The sequence below is a fragment of the Lipotes vexillifer genome, unplaced genomic scaffold, assembly GCF_000442215.2.
Source record: "Lipotes vexillifer unplaced genomic scaffold, Lipotes_vexillifer_v1.1 scaffold557, whole genome shotgun sequence".
Lineage (NCBI taxonomy): Eukaryota > Metazoa > Chordata > Mammalia > Artiodactyla > Lipotidae > Lipotes > Lipotes vexillifer.
This window is the reverse complement of record NW_006789913.1, coordinates 1,300,441-1,308,170: the sequence shown is the minus strand read 5'-3', so window position 1 is coordinate 1,308,170 and position 7,730 is coordinate 1,300,441. Positions and strand designations below refer to the sequence as shown.

At 42.7% G+C, this 7,730-nt stretch overlaps 1 pseudogene; it reads right to left on the bottom strand.

Annotated features, from left to right (window-relative positions):
• Positions 1-7: 7 nt before the first annotated feature.
• Positions 8-4,286, bottom strand: LOC103089804 (olfactory receptor 52M1-like; annotated as a pseudogene).
• Positions 4,287-7,730: the final 3,444 nt, after the last annotated feature.

Below are 7,730 nucleotides of genomic sequence, written 5' to 3'. Positions count from 1 at the left end.
GCCTCTGCTATGGCAAGGTGACCACAGCCATGTGCTCACAGTAGGAGTGGGAGATGACACAGGCTTTGTAAAGGGGTAGCTGCAGGTGAATCATCAGAGGCAGGGGTCCAATGTGGAATACACACCAGAAGAAGCCAGCTAGCCCCAAACATCCCACCACAGTATGAGTGAGCACTGTGGTATGATGGAGTGGGTCGCAGATTGCTATGTAGTGGTCAAAAGCCATGGCAAGGAAGATGCCTTACTCAACTGTGACAAAGTAATGGATGAGGAACATTTGAGCCAAGGAGGCATCCAAGCCAATGCCAACAGCACCAAATCATGCGATGCCCAGCAGTATGGGAATAGTGGAAGTGGACAGAACCAGGTCAATGATAACCTCTAAGCACAGGAAGAAGTACATGGGCTGGTGCAGGCAGTGCTCCACCATTACCACAGCCAGAGTGGTGACATTCCCTTCTATGGCCACCAGGTATATGGATCCAAAGGGGATGGAGAGCCAGATGTGCAGGGACTCCAATCCTGGAATGCCAGTGAGGTGGAAGGAGCTGGGTGTCGAGCAGACATTATGAAAAGTAAGTGTGGCTAGTTATAAATGCACCTTCTCACCTGTGCCTCAAAATGCAGTAGAGCTTTTTTCTGGAAATAAAAGACAAGAATATTCTTAGGTCCTATAATAAGGAATCGGTTGTTGACTAGATAAGATTCTATAAACATTTTTCAAAGTTACAGAATAATGTCACAAGTTATTACTATGTGAGGATATCTACAAATTTTTCAAGCACAAGCCAGAATACATAGTTGAATGAAATGTATGAATATCTTTTTTTGCAATATGACTCTCAAAGTAACGTTTTTGCATCAGTGAAAGTGACCTAAGGTGGACAAGTAACTATTAAGTCATTTAACTCTTGTAGGTTGGCTATTAGGTATTTCTTAGAATCATATAAGCAGGATTCGGTGTGAGGGCTCCTTGATTAGAGATGCATTGACACTGAAAGATACAGTCTGGGACTCTAGATAGACCCCTGGGACTATCTAGACTCTATGGTAAGTCAAAGCTTAATCTTGGGGCCAGCATTAGCTATTGGATGAGCTGAGATATTTAATCTGCAGACCAAGGTCACAAGGCAGATGCAAGCTGGTGAAGAAGACTCTCCGGGAGGTGGAACAAAAGTGATTTCTGACAGGTGAAAGCTGATGATTGGAGCTCAGTTTGTGTCTGCCCAAAGGTAGATCCATGCAAGGGCTTACTGCTTTCTTGGAGGCTGAGTGAGGGTACGATTCTAGAATCAGAGGGTTCTCCCCAGGAGGGAAAAATGATAACATTCATTGTAGAATAGCATGAAGCCTAGATGACTATTTGGCCAAAGAATCGGCCTTACTCCGAGTTCAGAGCAATTGGCTAATGGGGAGATGTATATTGAGAAAGACAACATGGAAATAGTTTTATTTGTTTTTAGGATCTAAAGGATCATGCCAGAATGTGTTCCTATATACAGTAGAAGAATGTCAGGGAAATAAGTATGTAAGAAGCTTTGTTTTCTACATCTTGAGCCTAGTTGGTTTGAATATAGCAAAGTAGCCAGTATCTGGCCTTTAGAATTTTTCAGATATGATTTCATATCTTGGCAGTAGGAGCTTGAGGCAAATTACTTTATCCCATTAGTTAAATACAACTGACCTCATTCTACAACAAAATTAAGTAGTGTGTCCTAGAGAAGTCATGAGGATTGAATGAGGAGGCAGTGTCTGAGGAAGAGTAACCCTAAGCTATAGCTCTTTAGACAGTTGAGACTAATGTGTAAAACCAAAGATGCATTCAGTAAACTTGAAGAAACGTTGGAATGTCTCTCTCCAGGTAGCCATGGTGCCAGGAGGATGGCAACTCATGTAAGCTGTTTGTAGTGACTGTATCCCACAGAATCCCTCCGCTTGAGCTGGGTTTTCCTCCATCTCAATGTTCTCATAGATGACTGTGAATGAGAATAGAGAAAGTGTTGGCAGAAGCAGGAAAAACAGAAGGTGAAAAGGCCAAGTTACTGGGGCTGGGAAAGAAAGAGTGCACAGGATTCAGCCTGTGATTGAGGTGAGGAGGTGGGGTGAGGCAAGGCTCTAGGCTGGGGGGAACCTGTCTTGGTTTCTTACCCTTTGTGTTGCTTATTCTCCATCTGTTGCTCCAGATCTCTGTTCTCTGTCCCCAGAAGCTGACATTTATGGAGTACTGCTTTTCTTTTTCCCTCCAGTTTGTAGGTGGGCTCAGCCCATGTGACACAGGAGATAAGAGGGTGAGACTAGCCATCAAGAACTTATTCCCTAGTCCCTTTCTGCCAGGCACACTTGGCAGTGCTGTGATTTTCTACCAAAGACCACAGCTCCTGAAAAGTGACACTACCACCCCCTGCACTTGTGTTCTGGCAACTGCATCTTGCCTTACCTGGTAGGCCTGAGTTAGGTGATGCTGCTCCCTGGGGTTAGTCCTGGGCCTCCACCATCCCTTGTCAGTTTCCTTAACCCTTCCCAGGCCTCTGTAGATGATCTCTTCGGTTGCCCCCTTGACCATGACACTTCTTCTTTGGATATATCAGAACAGATCCCAATAGTATACAGTCTTCACCAGTATCATCGCTTGAAAACTTGCCTGCTTCCTCAGAAGGACACATCTGAAAGTGGACAGCTTCACAGAACTAGTTCCAAAGGCAAAAGAGCTATAATCTCATTGTGGTCAAGTGCTAAATGATCTTGACCACGCTGTCTACATTTACATTTAAAGGGGTCTTGTCTACTTTACCCCACTAAGCAAAATTGTAATCATGCAAAGAAATGTCTTACTCCAGAAAAGGGAAAATTTTTGAATAGAAAAATCAGTGGAACTTGGCAAATGAATTTGTCTTCTCTTCTGATGCTTGTCCCATTTACAGTGGTTACCTTCCTCCTATGATAGACACTGAAACATCTTGCACACTATCTTCCCTTCTGATGTTGAGTCTCATCACTACTGAGCCACACCCTGGGCCAGTGGTTCCCCTCTACGTTTGGGCAGAGCAGTCGTGTTATAGGAGGATCTCACAGACCAAATTACATAAGAGGCTAAATCTATACCTAGTGAATTATTTGCATAGGAAGTGATTTCTCTTGAAAGTAGGCAGACCTCTACTACGTTCCAGACCTTATTAGATCCATGTCTAATGTCCCCCTTCCTATGAACTGGCCTCAAGCCCTGGAGTTAGGTAGATTTGATTTTTATCCCTCTTTCCTTCCTCATACCTAACAACACACAGAGCTGTTTTCATGATGGACATTCCATCTCCATCTCATCTCTTCCTCTTCCTCTTCTTGTCCATCTCCAGGAACATATGAAACTGAAAAGTGTACGCACGACTGGCGGGATGCACTTCAACTGCTGGGTGGAGGTGGCTGAGCTTTGGGACTAGATTTGGTGACCATGATTCTTTCTAAGATCCTAACACAACTTATGCCTCCCTAGTCAGAAGCCCAGCCCTCACACCTTAAACACAACCAAAAGAGGCTACAGGACAGCTCCCACCTGAGCTGTATCCAAGTACATTTACCAACACCAACCACTGTTACCATTCTCACCCTGCTCACTACCTTCCTATGGGGCTGAATTTTGCCATTTTCCAACTCTGTCAAGTTATTTTGTCCCTGTTAACTACCGATGTTCTTTCCTGGTGTTTGAATAGAGTATTCTCACCTTGCTCACCTAGATGATCCTTACAGATGCATAATGCCACAGCTTAGGTATCACCCTAAACAGGCCTGTCTTTGTACTGCACACACATAGTAATATGGATTGCCTGCTTACCTGCGTGTTTCCCTGAACAGAATGTAAGTTCCATGAGAGTCGGGAGTGTGTTTACCTTGTTCTCTACTGTAATACCTGTTCTAGCACGGTGCCTGGCTATGTTAAATAAAAATATGCCTTTTTAAAGCACCTGGAGGTATTTTGGAGGGTTCTGTATTGGCTAGTGAACTAGAGTCCTCTTCAGCCACCTTGTGTGTGACTATGTGGCCTCCACCCTTTCTAAGTCACCTTCCAGGAGAATTCCTTCCTTTTGGGTCTTGGAGACTTATACAGGAGCATGATCTAAAGTTGGACGCCCAGTAGTCCCAAGTCTGTTCTTTCTTATGAGCTGGGAATGCTTACTGATAACGTTTACTCCTTTTCTAGATTCTCCTTGTAAGATGCTCTTACCTGGGATGGGTAGTGTCAACAAGAGCCTGGGGCTCTGCAAATGCCTCTGAGGCCTGTCACTTATAAGCATTCTGTTCAGGGGTAAAGGGAATTTCATTTATAAACTTCCCACCATCTCAGTGGAGAATGAAAATAGCAGACTTTGTCCCAAAGAATGGACACAGATTCTAAAATTGAACAGTTATCTGCAGCATGTCAGGGTTGGTCCATAGAGGTCTGGATCTATGTAGGGGAGACTTCTTATTTGAATCATGATCCCTTGGGTCCAAGTCCTGCTCTTGCTTGTTCTCCAACCTCCCTGTAGTCTACAGCTAGTCTAAGGACACCAAGGAGAAATCAGAAAGGCTTTTCTAGTGGAGGGATGAAGAATCTTCTTGGGATTAGAGCTCAGCCTGGCTGTCAATCTCTAAGGAAGTTTGATATCCTTACAGCACTTGGAGATGGTGGTAGAGTCCTGAATTAACTTCAAGACAGACAAGTGGGGGTTTCCCTGGTGGCGCAGTTGTTGAGAGTCCGCCTGCCGATGTAGGGAACATGGGTTCGTGCCCCGGTCCGGGAAGATCCCACATGCCATGGAGCGGCTGGGCTCGTGAGCCATGGACGCTGGGCCTTAGCGTCCGGAGCGTGTGCTCTGCAACGGGAGAGGCCACAACAGTGAGAGGCCCGCGTCACGCAAAAAAAAGACAAGTGACTATTACCTACAAATGAGATAGTCCAGGTTTTTCCCTCATTCTGCTTTACACTGTAAGAGAAGGACCCCAGGGACTTGAGTAGAGCAGTGCATCTCCTTTAAATCTTTCTGAACCTAAACTTCCCAACCTAAAATCCCATTTCGTAGGAAGGAGGAAAACTTTTCTGTTTGGCTTATCCCCTGGTGTGTCCTAATGGGCTTCTCATGGGTTGTGGGGCATCACGCTTTAGGACATGTGACAAGACACGGCCTTTGAAGCTGAAAAGGCTTCACTTTGCAAGCCAGCTTGGTTACATACTCACTGTGTAAACTTGAACAAGTTGTTTCATACTCAATTTTTTAAGCATAAAATAGGAATAATACCTATTTCTGGGTAGCTCTCATAATTGAGATACTGTATAAAAAGGGACTAGTAAGGAAACATACCAGGTGTTTAAACAGCATTGTTATTACCATCACTGCTGTTTTTGCTTCTGGGAGGGGTTAAGACTGAGACAGACATCCTTAATCATTTCCCTCAGACCAGGAGCCAATGTCAGGGCAGGGGTTAATGAACTAGAATCAATACAGAAAGAATCTAATTTTTACTTCTATACCCTTTCCAGAGGATTCTACGTCTCTCGCAACTCAGGAGAAGCTAGGAACTTCTAAAAGCTTGCTACCTGCTCCCCAATCTTAAATGATATATTCTATGTAAAACTGCTTGTGGTGGCTGAAATATACAGGGTTATTTCTTGCTTCAGTGCCTGTGCACATGTTATACCCTCAGCCCAGTAAAAGGAGAAATTTCATTCCATACAGATTCATATCTAGCTTTCGAAACTTCGGTCAGTAATCACCTTGTCCAAATGATGACCTCTGCCTTTTAGATTTTAATAGATGAGCTATGTTTCTCTGTACTGTCTCTCTTGCATGTTATTTATTTATTTATTTATTTATTTATTTATTTGATATTTACTATTTATTTTTTTACATCTTTATTGGAGTATAATTGCTTTACAATGGTGTGTTAGTTTCTGCTTTATAACAAAGTGAATCAGTTATACATATGTTTCCATATCTCTTCCCTCTTCGGTCTCCCACCCTCCCTATCCCACCCTCCCTATCCCACCCCTCCAGGCGGTCACAAAGCACCGAGCTGATCTCCCTGTGCTATGTGGCTGCTTCCCACTAGCTATCTACCTTATGTCTGGTAGTGTATATATGTCCATGCCTCTCTCTCGCTTTGTCACAGCTTACCCTGCCCCCTCCCCATATCCTCAAGTCCGTTCTCTAGTAGGTCTGTGTCTTTATTCCTGTCTTACCCCTAGGTTCTTCATGACATTTTTTTCCTTAAATTCCATATATATGTGTTAGTATACGGTATTTCTTTCTCTTTCTGACTCCACTCTGTATGACAGACTCTAGGTCTATCCACCTCATTACAAATAGCTCAATTTTGTTTCTTTTTATGGCTGAGTAATATTCCATTGTATATATGTGCCACATCTTCTTTATCCATTCATCCGATGATGGACGCTTAGGTTGTTTCCATCTCTGGGCTATTGTAAATAGAGCTGCAATGAACATTTTGATACATGACTCTTTTTGAATTATGGTTTTCTCACGGTATATGCCCAGCAGTGGTTTTGCTGGGTCATACGGTAGTTCTATTTGTAGTTTTTTAAGGAACCTCCATACTGTTCTCCATAGTGGCTGTACCAATTCACATTCCCACCAGCAGTGCAAGAGGGTTCCCTTTTCTCCACACCCTCTCCAGAATTTATTGTTTCTAGGTTTTTTGATGATGGCTATTCTGACTGGTATGAGATGATATCTCATTGTAGTTTTGATTTGCATTTCTCTAATGATTAATGATGTTGAGCATTCTTTCATGTGTTTGTTGGCAGTCTGTATATCTTCTTTGGAGAAATGTCTATTTAGGTCTTCTGCCCATTTTTGGATTGGGTTGTTTATTTTTTTGTTATTGAGCTGCATGAGCTGCCTGTAAATTTTAGAGATTAATCCTTTGTCAGTTGATTCATTTGCAAATATTTTCTCCCATTCTGAGGGCTGTCTTTTGGTCTTGTTTATGGTTTCCTTTGCTGTGCAAAAGCTTTGAAGTTTCATTAGGTCCCATTTGTTTATTTTTGTTTTTATCTCCATTACTCTAGGAGATGGGTCAAGAAGGATCTTGCTGTGATTTATGTCATAGAGTGTTCTGCCTATGTTTTCCTCTAAGAGTTTGATAGTTTCTGGCCTTACATTTAGGTCTTTAATCCATTTTGAGTTTATTTTTGTGTATGGTGTTAGGGAGTGTTCTAATTTCATTCTTTTACATGTACCTGTCCAGTTTTCCCAGGACCACTTATCGAAGAGGCTGTCCTTTCTCCACTGTACGTTCCTGCCTCCTTTATCAAAGATAAGGTGACCATATGTGCACAGGTTTATCTCTCGGCTTTCTATCCTGTTCCATTTCTGTTTTTGTGCCAGTACCATACTCTCTTGATTACTGTAGCTTTGTTGTATCATCTGAAGTCAGGCAGCCTGATTCCTCCAGCTCCATTTTTGTTCTCAAGAGTGCTTTGGCTCTTCGGGGTCTTATGTGTTTCCATACAAATTGTGAAATTTTTTGTTCTAGTTCTATGAAAAATGCCATTGGTACTTTGATAGGGATTGCATTGAATCTGTAGATTGCTTTGGGTAGTAGAGTCATTTTCACAATGTTGATTCTTCTAATCCAAGAACATGGTATATCTCTCCATCTGTTTGTATCGTCTTTAATTTCTTTCATCAGTGTCTTATAATTTTCTGCATACAGGTCTTTTGTCTCCATAGGTAGGT